Genomic DNA, 14,174 nt, shown 5'->3' on the forward strand with positions numbered 1-14,174 from the left:
GATTTTCGGTAAATAAAGTTGAATCTGCATTTAGTTCTTTTCATCTTGATGAATCTAATGATTACAACGAAAGAAAGTATAAGTACTCTGAAGGAAATCATAGGGGAGCAAGTGAAAGATTTCAGAAGAACATGGAAGAAGTACACAAACTGTATGACGAAATCAGAAAGCAAGAAGAGTTTGAAGCACTACTAGCCAAAAGGTTACTGAGAGGCAAAGGTAAGTATAAAGGAAATCTACCTTTGAAATGTTTCAATTGTGATAAGATAGGACATATGGCTTCTAACTGTCCTGACAAAGATTTTACTGAAAAGAGAGATTACCGAGATGATAGACAAAAAGACAACCATTACAGAGGACATCAAGACTTCAGAAGAAGAGATAGAAAGACATGCTTAATAGCTGATGAGGAATCTAACAATAATAAATCAGATGAGACTGATACAGAGGAAGTAGTTTATGTGGCTATCAAGGATGGATCAGATGAAGAAAGGTATGAAGAAAAAGCCCTAATATCTCACATAAACACTAATGATTCTTGGATTATAGATAGTGGATGCTCACATCATATGACTGGAGATAAACACAAGTTTGTTATGCTAGAAGATTATGATGGAGGCTATGTTAGATTTGGTAATGATGCACCATGTCTGGTAAGAGGTAAAGGATCTATAACACTTCTTGATAATGCAAGATGCAATGATCTTTATTGGGTTGAAGGTTTGAAATACAATCTGTTGAGTATAACACAGCTAAACAACACAGGTTACCGAATAGAATTTCAGAAAGGAATTGTCAAAGTTCATGACAAGAATGGAAAGTTAGTTGCTCCCGGGACATAAACAAAAGGTAATACATTTCACCTTGACTCAACTCAGAATAAGTGTTTGCATGCAAATATTGATAATACCTGGCTATGGCATAAAAGGTTTTATCATGTAAATTTTGATAATCTGATCAAAATAAGTAAGAAGCACAGAGTAAGAGGTCTACTGAGTCTTGAAAAACCTGAGAATGCTATGTGCTGAGGATGCCAGATGGGTAAGATGACAAGATCAAGCTTTACAAGTAAGTCTTACACTTCTAAGGGAATTTTAGATCTAGTGCACACTAATCTTTGTGGTCCTATGAAAGTTCAAAGTTATTATGGTGATAAGTATTTCATATTATTTGTGGATGACTATTCAAGGATGATGTCAATAATGTTTTTAAAGGAAAAATCAGAAGCTTTTCAATTGTTTAAATGGTACAAGGAAAGAGTTGAAAATGAAATAGGAAGACAACAGAAATGTCTTAGATCAGATAGAGGAGGAGAGTTCACATCTGATGAATTCAACTTATTCTGCAATGATCATGGTATTAAAAGACAAGTCTCTGCACCGAGAACTCCACAGCAGAATGGAATAGCTGAAAGAATAAACAGATCTATTGTGGATTGTGCTAGAACACTGATGATTGAAAATAAGGTGCCACAAACATTTTGGAGAGAAGCAATAAGCACAACTGTTTACACCTTGAACCGAGTTCAATTGAAGAAAGATACTTTGAAGACACCATATGAAATCTAGTATGATAAGACACCTAATGTTAGTTATTTTAAAATCTTTGGAAGTAGATGCTATGTTCATAAAGATGATAGAAATGGCAAGTTTGATCAGAAAAGTGAAGAAGGAACATTTCTAGGTTATTCTTCTAGAAGCAAAGCATTTAAATGTCTGATCAAATCATCTAACAAAATAGTAGAAAGTGTAAATATGAAAATTGATGAATTTGCAAAAAGAAATGATGAAGGAAATTCCAAGGAACCAGAAGATTATGATGAATTTGTCTATGTTCAACTGACAAGTCTTACCGAGAAAACTATTGAAGAAAATGAAGAGAATATCCAGTTACCAAGTGATGAAGAAGATCATACAGAGCCTACCAAGCCTGTATTAGCCAAGTATGTCAGAAGATATCATGCACCAAGTTAGATTATAGGAGATAAGGATGATCCAGTGATGACAAGGAACAAACTGAGACAGAACACATGCTTGATATCTGAATTTGAACCGAGAATAGTGAAAGAGGCATTTAATAGTGAAGATTGGGTAAATGCTATGACAGAAGAGATTGATCAAATCAAGAAGAATGACACATGGACACTAATCCCAAGACCGAAGGACAAAAATGTAATCGGTACAAAGTGGATTTTTAGAAACAAGCTAAATGAAAAAGGAGAAGTCATTCGAAACAAATCCAGACTAGTTTGTAAAGGTCATGCTCAAGAAGAAGGAATTGATTATGGTGAAACTTTTGCACCTGTTGCTAGACTTGAAGGAGTAAGAACATTGTTGGCCTATGCTGCGTTCAAGAACTTCAAGGTATATCAAATGGATGTCAAATTTGCATTTCTAAATGGAATATTAGAAGAAGAAGTTTTCATTGAACAACCTGAAGGATTTGTTGAAGACAATAATAAAGATCAGGTATGTAAGTTGAACAAAGCTTTATATGGATTGAAACAAGCACCAAGAGCATGGTATGAAAGATTGCACTCTTATTTGATTAAGATTGGTTTTTTAAGGACAAGTGAGAACAACAAAATGTACATGAAGAATGATGAAAATGGAATACTGATCTCAGCCATATTTGTTGATGATATTATATTTTGTGGAAATGACTCTTTATGCAAGAACTTTGGAAATGAAATGAGCAAAGAATTTGAGATGTCATTAATTAGTGAGATAAAGTATTTAATAGGTTTACAGATACTGCAAATGAAAAATGAGATTTTCATTACTCAATCCAAGTACATAAAGGAAATCTTGAAGAAATTTGGAATGGATGATTCAAAACCAGTAAGTACTCCTATGACTACCAACTGTAAATTATCAAAGAATGATGAATCTGCATCTGTTGATGAGACACTCTACCGATCCATGATTGGAAAAATACAATATGTTGTTCATAGCAGACCAGACATAGCACATGCAGTAGGTATAGTTGCAAGATTCTCTACAGATCCTAAGGAAACACACATGACAGCAATCAAAAGAATTTTGAGATACTTGAAAGGCATAGAGGATTATGGCTTAGTATATCAGAAAGGAAATGATTTTGATTTAAAAGTTTATGCTGATGCTGATTGGGCAGGCAACATTGATGATAGAAAAAGCACAAGTGGAGGAGCTTTCTTTTTAGGAGAAAGACTAGTGAGTTGGCTTAGCAAGAAACAAGGATGTGTTTCATAGTCAACAATAGAAGCTAAATACGTTGCTGCAACATTGAATTGTACCAACATTGCATGGATCAAACAACAATTGGAAGGGATAAATGAGAGACTTACCGAGCCAGTAACTATATTCTTTGACAATACTAGTGCCATTATTATTTCAAAGAATCATGTTATGCACTCTAAGACAAAGCACATATCTATCAAATGTCATTATCTTAGAGAAGAAGCTCAAGAAAAGAAAGTGGTGTTGGAGTATGTTAGCACAAAGGAGAAAATAGCAGATATCTTCACCAAGCCACTCCCAAAGGACACTTTTGAATATCTCAGAAGTAAGTTAGGGGTCCTACCCCTATCTTCTACTCACTAACCAAGTTCGGTGAAAGCATCAATCCGATGACTCTAATGAATATCTTTTAGGAGTTGATGCCGAGTTATACACTTTTAGGATGTTTTCTAAAAGTGTACAGGAAATAATACAAGAATATTACAGGGAACAGGAATTGAAGACAAATGCTATGACTGAGACTCAATTTATACACAATAATAGGAATCACTTCTTACAGAAAGAAATTATGTTTTAGTTCTTTACTTTTTGGCATTGTTGTCAAAGGGGTAGAAGACCAATATAGGGGAGAAGACCTATCAGGGGAGAAGACAAAGAGAAAACTGAGCAGACTACAGATTGGAAAGAAGACTGAAGAAATGAGGAGAAGTCTAATGTATGGGGGAGAGCATTTCAGAATCACAACAATCCAAATCTTTTAAGGTCAAATCAATTGGTTTTGCCATCAATGCCAAAGGGGGAGATTGTTGGAAATATTGCATTATAACAGACAATGAAAGATTGTTGGCATTTCTTAAGGATATTGAGAAGGTTGTTGATGATTATGGATATAACTGATTAAAGATGTTTTACTATCTTGATATTATTATTTTATCATTGATGTCAAGAAATTGATTTTCTAATTCAGTATGATGTTGCCATATCTTGAGAAGTATGATATGAAGATTATAAATATGTCGGTAAAAGACACAGGAAAGAATATGATGAATAAGGTATTCAATGAGAAACTACTACCGAGTCAGACAATGATGAGATCATGATGTTTTAGATTGTTTTAACATCATAAATATGTTGTAAATTGTAAAGGTTAATACTATACTATGTTATCAAGCAAAGAACCTAGTCAGTAAACCCTAAGGTTATCGCTATCGATTAATGAAGGTGGAATGTCTACCGAGTGGAGTTTAGTATTCACCGAGTTGTTACCGAGTTGTAACCAAGCTATAACAGAATGCATTAAATGTTTACATGCGGTATTTAATGAAGGAAGCTGATGAGCTAGAGCTGATCAAATGATTGGTGAGCCATGGAAGAAGTTTGTTCACGAATCTAAGGAAATGGAAAGTGGGCATGAAGATCTACAACTTAGATTGAGCCGCAATACCCTGGCACAAGTTCCAAGACTATTATGCAAGTTCCAAGGTGGGGTAAAACATTTTCAAATCGAAATATGCATTGAACCTGGACAAGATTGAAGATCTGATGGCTATGATTGATCATGGGAAATGTGATCAAGGAGATTAAGCGGTTACGTAATTGTTTATAAATAGGAAACTGTTGATAAACAATGTATGCAGGCAAGTGTATGCACAGGGATGCTACATAGTGATTACCAAGCACAGAAGCTTGAAGACCTGTTAGAATAACAGAGTATAGAAGCCCAGCAGATAGAAGAGATTAGTTCAATGTCTAGATTGTATTGAACAAATAGGAATCTGCTTTAGCATTTTAGATGTGAAGTTACAGATAGATTTTTATTACTGTTATTTTGTGAAAGTGACAGAAAATCTCTTAACCAAGTGGACTTAACAGTCTTATATGTAAACCCTCTAGCAAGGTGACATTCTGATTGAGTGTTTGAAATCCTTTAATAAGGTCACTTCTAACAAAGTGAAGATCCTAACAGATCTGAGGGAAATTCCTTAGCCACGTCACATCTAGCAATGTGTTTGTAATATTTAACAAGATTTGCTTTTAACCAAGCATACTACTATTTGGGTTTCCATGTTAAATCTAGTGTTATTAGGTTTATATTGTTCATATGCTTTTGAGTTTGCATGGTTAACAGTTTTGGTTATATTACTGATATATATATGTTATCGAGGTTGAATCTAATGTTTTTATGGATGATTAAGTTTGTATGATTCACCCCCGCTCTCTCATCTTGTTGGCTATTGGATCTGTACTTATATTAAGTATCAGAACTATCACCATAGTTTCTGCAGCCTGCTTGATGTCCTCTATTTCTTTGCTTTGGTTCTGCATCCTTCTAGTACTGGCTATGGTTCTTCTTCTGAGACTAGTTTCCTTATCCTTAGGGGTGTCATCTTTGACCTCAATAATACCCTCCACAGCCTTATCCCCTTGGTAGCTCTCTAGCTTGCGGATGAGGTTTTTCATGCTCACCGAGGAAGCCTTCAGGATCCTGTGGCTATGCTCCATAGTTTTTTTTAAGTGTGTTTTCAATACCATCCAGTCTATGATCAATAGCATCTGCTATGTTTTCCAGGCAAGTAAAACTGTTGCGGTTGGCATTTATAATCTTCTCCGCATTGCCAATTGGCTTGGTTAGCTCACTAAGACAATCTGGGAGGGAGTTGAATTTTTTGGAACCTAGGGCCTGTAAGGTTTCAATTTTCCTAGCTTCATGGGCTTGCTTGACTTTTATGCCCTTGATTTCCTTTTGAATCCAGTTGAGCACTTGTTTGAAGTTCTCCTTCCCATTATTTATACAAAGGCCTTTGTCCACTTGATGCTTTCCCTAATTCTTGACATCCATGGTATTAAGATTGACCTCTAGACTAACCTCTACATCCTCGGTGTTTTGATCATCTTTCGTTGTTGTGTCCTCCTTCATGACGCTCTTGTGCTTCAAATCAAACCTGAGAGGCAACCTTTCTTCCACCTCCCTTTCTTTTGACTTCTTCTTTTTTAGTTTTAGGCTCACCTGGGTTTGAGCCTCCTTGCTTCCGGTGTCTGTGTCATTATCAATCCCTTCCTCCTCCTCATTCCAACTATCATTCTCCTCTCTTTGTTTATTTTTAGCAAACCCTCTTTTTTGTCTCCCCTGTTCCGATTTTTTCTTTCATTTGCTTGTTCTGACCATTTGGGGGTCATCTTCAATCTCTGCTTCCGTATCATAGCCGTCACAACTAGTAATAGAAGCTAGTTGTTGTTTTAGGGATGAAACAGTTTGGGCTAGGTTATTGATAGCTACTTTGATGGATGGATTGAAATTGGACATATTGGAATATGATGGAGGAGTAACATTGTTCTATGTAGGTTTAGGTTGAGAGTAAGGAGGTGGAACGCTATGATATGTGGGTATGGGAGATAATTAGGTCACAAATGGAAGACTCACAAAAGGGATCATAAAATAATTTTGATTATCAAGATTTCCCCATTGAATAACATGTGTAGGATTAAAATTTTGTGTGGAAGTAGTCATGTTATAAGATGTGAAGGTAGGCACACTAGGAAAGGATGCAGGCATAGGAATGGAATGATTGACTTGACTAGTAGCTTGAGTGTAACCAAGGACTTTGACAAAATTTTGATATGCATGATATTCATGTCAACAATATGAGAAAGGGAGCACAACAAATCAACACTCATTTTATCACTTTGGACCATTCTTTTTAATCCTTCAATCAATAGGATTGCCTCACTTTATGGGTATTTTTGACTCATCCATTGTTGAAGATTTTCAAAATCATTATCAATCTTGTCTAATTGGTCAACGGAAACTCTAAGTGATTCATCCACATCATGATAATTATGAAAATAATGAGGATAAATGACATAATTTGTTGGATTAGAGGAATTGCCAACATTCTCATGAAATACGAGAATACAAGTACAAGTATGAGGATATGAGTATGAGTAAAATAATATGAGTATGAGGAAAAGATTACAAGAATATTCTTTTAGGGTTACTCTTAATTTTGTTAACCAACTTTGTATGTTTCTCTAAAAATTACATGTTATAAGAAGTTGGAATGAAAAATGCATTATGGTGTTATACTCATTTACTAGATAATAAGAAAATATTAGACGACTGTGTTCTATGGATATAGCCCATCTTGGGTGAACTACGTTAAATCTCTGTGTTATTTTGTGTTGTGTTTTTCTTCATCTTTCTGTATTTGAATTTGCATATATCTGTTAATTCGTATTTGCTCCAGATCTGCCTAAAACCTAACATGAATAGGTCCAAATCCTCTTATAATCCTTAGATCCAGTTTGTGGTTCGATCCAATGAGTGTAGCTCACTGTTTATGCATTTTTACATCAATTTCCAGTACATTTTCCATAATTTCAGCATCCTCAACAAATCAGCTCAACTCAAGGGAAAGAAGAGGCTCATCCAAGATCCCTAGAATCTGATAAGCATTTAGACCTATTAGGTTCAAATCTATCAAATTCCCATCTTTCCATAATGTAATGGTCCCCAAGTAAAATTAGCAGTTAAATTCATACATCTAATGGTGGAAACCCAAATTTTCACCATTACAGACTTGAACCAAACAATGACATGAATGAGATAGAAGAAAAATTTGTAAAAAGACTAAAGAAAGGATCTAAAATGTACAAAGGTAAGTTACCCTTCAAATTTTTTAATTGTGGAAGAATTATTCATTATGCTTCTAGATGTACTTATAAGGAAGATCATGATAGAAGACATCATGATGATGATAAGGGAAAAGAAAATAATAGATGGAATAATAGAAACAAGAGAATATATGACAGAGAAAAGTCTACGAATATTTTTTGTTCAATAGAGACTCATTCATCTAAAGAGGAAGATAGAAATTACTCAAATGAAGAAGAATTGTTTCTAGCTATAGAAGAGAAGAGTTATGGTTCAAGGTCTAGTAATCTGGAAAGAGTAGAAAATAGTGAAAAACTAATGAATATGAAAACTGCACTACATGCAAAAGTTAAGACTGAGGCATTGATAATTTGTTTTAGATGTTCAAATAATATGATAAGAGATAAAGAAATGTTTATTGATCCTGAGGTGGATCTATAAAATTTGTTAGAGAGGATGTTGCACCTATTTGTTGTAAAGTTACTATTTCAATTTAAGGTAAGCATAAGACTAATGATATTTATTATGTTAAGGACCTAAGACATAATCTCTTAAGTGCGAGTCAGATGTACAAAAAAGGTTATAAGGTCATATTTCATGGGTTTGAATGTGAGGTTGAAAAAGGTAGTTTTGGAATATTAGCTACAGAATTTAGAAGAATTGATAGAAATGTGTACTATGTGGAGGATAACAGTGGATGTAATTGTTCAATAGTATAAGTCTTTGAGGAATGGAATCAAATTAAGGTTGTACATGAGATTGAGGTTATCCCTATTGTTCCAGAAGAGAAAGATACTTTTGGAAGATAAAAGTTGGATAAATACAGTGTAAGAGGAGCTAAATATTACAAAGAAAATTTGGACATTGGAACAAGTACCTAGTTTGATAGACAATAGTGTGGCAAAAGATAAATGGTCATTCATTAAAAGTTTAAATAAAGATGATAAAGAAAAAGTCAAGGATGAAATAAATAACTCTAATCTAAATTGTTTACGTCAGGTTTGAAATAAGAAGGCTTGCAAGAGTTCTCTTGCTCCTCTTGCTCAAATAAGGTAATCCCCAGTTTTGAATGGTAATTTATTCTCATGCAGCAAGTTTGAACATAGAGCAAGTGAATATAGGAGTCAGAACAGTTCTCACTCATTTAATGGACAATGTTATTTTTGCAACAAGGTTGGTCATAACGGTAATGAGTGCAAAAGTAGGATGATGTGGAATTTGAATGATAGGAATGTTTTGTCTTTCAATGGATATTATTATTGTTTTAGTTCAATTTCAGTCATAAGTTTGTTGAGTGCAAAAGCATTATCAACTTAGAAGAAATAGAAATGTTAGAAGGAAGGGAAATAGACCAGAACAAGGTCTGGTTTGTTATAACTAATTTAAAATTGAATAGATTACTAGATTATGTAGATAAAAGAATAAGATGGCTACTAGTTCGATACAGAAGAGTGATGTTAAAAATGAAAAAGAGAAGATGAAGATAACATGTGTAAATAAATCAGAGGAAAAGGCGGAAGGAAAAAGTGAGGATGGGTTGTGATGTAGGAGCATCTCAGGCAAAGGCTCAATCTTCATCATTGTACATATGTTCTCTTTATTGGTGGCATTTTTTTTTTGGTTCAAATTTTGGGTGATCTCTATTTTGTGTTGTAAGGAATTAGTAGGATACAAAATTATTCTCTCCAGTCTAATTATATCTTCATGATGGTGTGCAACTATTATTTTCTCATTATGAGTTTATTGAAATTCCACCGTGTAGAGTAATCTCGTCAGTATCATTATTTGGTCAAAGGGACATGGCTTGGTCGAAGGGACACCATAAACCTCCTCCTGATGTTGGTAGATCTCTAAGAAAAACTCTTGATTTGCATTAGTCATCCTCTATCGGTATGACTTGGGTGGGTTGAAGAGACCTCACACATCTCTCCTTGACAACAGTTTTTTCTTGGTAAGGATTTCATTGTTAATTATAGTGGTGGCATCAACAAGACTATAAAGTCTCACATAGATAGTTCCTTGTTACTTCAATATGTTCCTCATTGTTGATTGATGGGACCAAAAGGACTCCTCACCAGTGTCAACCACTAGCACCAATGTATCGACCCCATACTTTGTTCATTATTCCTCATGATTGATGGATCAATGGGACTGAAAGAGGATTTCATCAAAATTAACAAGTGTCGCCAATGGATTTATGTGATTCACTTTATCACTCTTCATTAGGGGTCGAAGAAACTTGAAAAGAGACTTAGCGATGTAGTTGTGTCTCATTGATATGCTGCACATGAAAAGTTATGGTCAGTGGACTTCCTACCAATGTGATTGACAGTTGAACTTTCCAATGCATGATAGACCTAATAGTTGAGGAAGGAAAAAAGGAAAGTGAAAAATGGATTATGGGGTAGCCATAGTGAATGAAAGAATAGAGAGTCAAAGTCATGAATAGCCATAGGAGATGAATGTAAATTGTAGACCAGAACCAGAGTTCACAAACATTCTATTGAATGTGATTTTAGAACCTTTTTTATTGGAACTAAAAATTTCTATACTCTTTTGGTTGTGGAATTGAATTTATATGTGTTCATTTTCTACATGTTTGAACTTATCCTTGACACGACTACTCCAAGTGGTATCGGAGCAGGTTTGCAAAATTGAAGGTGTCAAGGATATGAAGTTCTGATATAGATTGTTATGGATAGAAAAAAAGATAGAAGACACACAACTACAAAGAACTTGTGTATAATAGAACATAGGGGACATGGTAGAGGAAGAGGAGCACAAAGAGAAGAAGACCCTACCATGATGGAAATATTGAGAGGAATAGTAGCTAAGCTTGAAGCTATTGTGACAGAAGAATGTACAGGTGTCCATGTTGATAATTCCAGTGAAGTTGAAGAAGAGGTTGAAGTACTAAAAGAATAAAATCAACCTGTGCTTAATCAAGTAGAAGAAAGGTTTATTCATGCCATGAACAAAATAAATACCAAACCCCATTTTCACCCTCCAAATTATAATGGTAACCTAAATTTAGATGAATTACTGGATTGGATCCCCGAGATGTATTGGGAAAAATGGTGTCTCAAGCTTGCATTTACATGAGGTTACTATTTATAGTAAGCTTTTTGTAGACACCTAAAATTGTCCAGTCTAATTAAATAAATATCTTTATTTATTTAATTATTTTATTCTAATTCTTCTATTAATTAAATAAATCTTTATTTATTTAATTAATTCATTTATCCTCTTCTAGCCTTATTTCTCATTTAAATAAGTACATTTATTTATTTAAATTATCCTTTTCCTAAATTAAATAAATATCTTATTTATTTAATTGATCTCACTCCTTCTATTAATTAAATAAATCTTTATTTATTTAATTAATTCATTAGCCTTTTCTACCCATGACACATGTCATTCATCTCTTAATTCATACACTACCTACCCCTTTCATTATTTTATTATTTCTTTTACCTACCCTCTAATCATAGCCGACCTCCTTTTACACCTCTCAATCTTATCCCTCCATTTCATATAGTGTCTTCTATATAAGGAGATGCTTCCTTCATTATCAAACCCTAACTAACTACCCGACTACTTGACTACACTATGCTTTTCATATGCGATCCTACTTGCAACCACATTCTATTCTTTGTTGAGCTCTTGTGCACATAAAATCTGAGAGCAAATATATCAAGCAAGATCAATGGAGATAGGAAGAATGGAGATCCAAACCCTATTGGACATGTGATGGTATAATATTTGTGATTTCATTTGATTTGCATTGTCTTAGGTAATCTTCATATGTTATGGTGGATCTTTGTTGTTGTTAGGCTAGGGTTTTGTGGTTGAATCCATTTAGCCTTTCAATATCATTATTATTGTTATCCATTTTCACCATATACATTTTGGCACGCCTGGTGGGACTCTTGTCCCTTTTGCATTTAACATTTTTGTTGTAGATTTTGTGTTTGAAGTTGCAAATCTGACATTTTCGACAACATTTCAACATTTTTGTGTCTGCGCACTTTCGGGTCGTGTTTTTTATTTTCTGCCGCATCTGTGACATCTGGAACCGCGTCTATATCCTTGACAATATTTTTTTTATTTATTTTTTGTAGATTCCAAAAACTATGTCTGTGTTCCTCAGTCACGTCTGCGGTGTTTTTAGACACGTCTGTGTCCAAAAACCATGTCTGTGTCTCGTAGAAGCACATCTACGTCAGAGAGTTGTGTCTGTGTTTGGGGTAACCATGTCTATGTGTGTTGATTTCTTTTTTTTTTTAATTTTTATTGATTCAATTTTTGTTCATTTAATATTCCAGATCTGGTTTATTTTGAGCTAACATCTTCAGATCAAGCTAACAAAATTGGTGCAGCTTGTCTTGAAAGCAAAATCGTTTGGTTGAAGGCCCCTATTTTCACAAAGTCTTTTGGCTTTAAAATTTACCTAACTTGTGTGCTTGCAGGAAGGGGTGATTATTTCAAACAATCCAAACTACTAATAAATCTTTGTTGTAGGTCCTTGGCAAGGGTTTTTGATTTTTTTTATTGTGTGCTTTGTTTTCATAGACTAGCAAACACTTCAATTGGTGCACTAAAATTGAACCATTGTCTTTTGTATCTTGAGCAATAGGCTCTTTTTGTTTAATCTTTAGAGGGCCTGTCTTCCCGTGTGGTCATTAGGACTACTAGTGAGAAGAGAACGACCCAAGTGGTAGCAAAAGAAAAGCCATCTTCTTCCAAACCACTATAAATAACTGTATTCATGGTGAAAACTATGAATAACATGTGCTGATTAGTTCATACAGACACTATATCTCCCCATAAACCCATTTGATCAAATTTATCTGATCAGTTGTAGGGCGTAACCCCTACCAGCTGGGAGCCTTCTGTATTTACAGAGCTAAAAGAGCCACATGTATGGCCACACGAGCGGATGCCCTTACTAGCACCTTTTTGTTTTAGAAGCCCAAATCCTTCTAGTTGTTGGGGCAGGAGGTCGGACCTTTGGTAGCGACCCACACACATACGGTTCTTAGTAGAGATACAAAGTTCGCCACGAGGAGTTTTCATGGGGACTGATACTTGGCTGACCCAAGAAGTGAGTGTCGAGGGTGGAGCCAGTGAGGTCAAGCATCTAAGTATCCGCTCTGAATAGTGTAGCCTTGGGGGTAAAACCCCATCTAGGATAAAAAACTATTGTCTTGGCTAGCCATAAGAATTGTGCTTGACTTATTTTAAACATTCAAACATTCAAGACCAAACAACAAAACATTGTGTCTTTTGTGTCTTCAAGTGTATGCAAAACAATTTTACATCAAACAACACATTTTCTTTGAGTCATTTTTTTTTTTTTTTTTTCTGGAGTCTAGACACTTGCAAACATTGAGTCCTCATCAACATTGTGTCCTCTTGTCACGAAAAATAGTCAAACAGTCAGATTTGGTCACAACAAAACAACTTCACAGATTGGAAAAAATTGCACAAATTTTGCAGAAACGTGTCTGTGTCTGACATAATAGAGTCTCTGTTGTATAACCACGTCTATGAAGGGCAGAAACGTGTATTTGTTTCCAGAATCAACATTGCAATTTACACAAAATCTCAAAAATGCATCTGTGTTAAACAGAACCACGTCTGTGTCAGGAAATCGCGTCTGTGCAGTATATAGGCACATCTGTGTTCAGAATTGAAAAACTTTTATAGTCCAGCAAACAAACACAGTCAGTTTTAGAATTCTTGAGCTTCCTAGGTTATTTCTCCAGGGTTTCATTTAGCATTCAACCTGTCTTTGGGTCTCACAAAGTCCATCATTGCTTTACATCTTGCATTAAATTTACATTTGTCTGAACTTGAGTCAAAAGGTCACTTGCTTGTCCTCATCATACTTTGTCAACACACTACATACAACAACATTTTGCTAAGTGGTCCCTCATTAGGGTCTATCACCTTTGGGTCTCATTTGGTTTTACTTAGAGTCAAGGTCAACTTACCTCATCAAGAGAAACTATCCTCTCTTTGGAAGTCACACCTATTCTACTACATACATACTTGATCTTACACTTTGGACATTACAAGTACACCTCAGATTCATTTACATTCCATCCAACTCTTTGTCTTCCATACTTTTTCCATTTTCATCTAGTCTCACACATCTTGGTCAATACCTAGTTCATGGTTGAAACCCATCTTCAAAAATCTAGGAGAGAAACTAAAGAGGCTCAAGATTCCGCAAACATGAGTTCTTATGAGTATGACAATGATATCTTTTTCAATTCTGATCATACTACATTACTTGA

This window comes from Cryptomeria japonica, chromosome 11 (assembly GCF_030272615.1).
Source record: "Cryptomeria japonica chromosome 11, Sugi_1.0, whole genome shotgun sequence".
NCBI classification, from domain to species: Eukaryota; Viridiplantae; Streptophyta; class Pinopsida; order Cupressales; family Cupressaceae; genus Cryptomeria; species Cryptomeria japonica.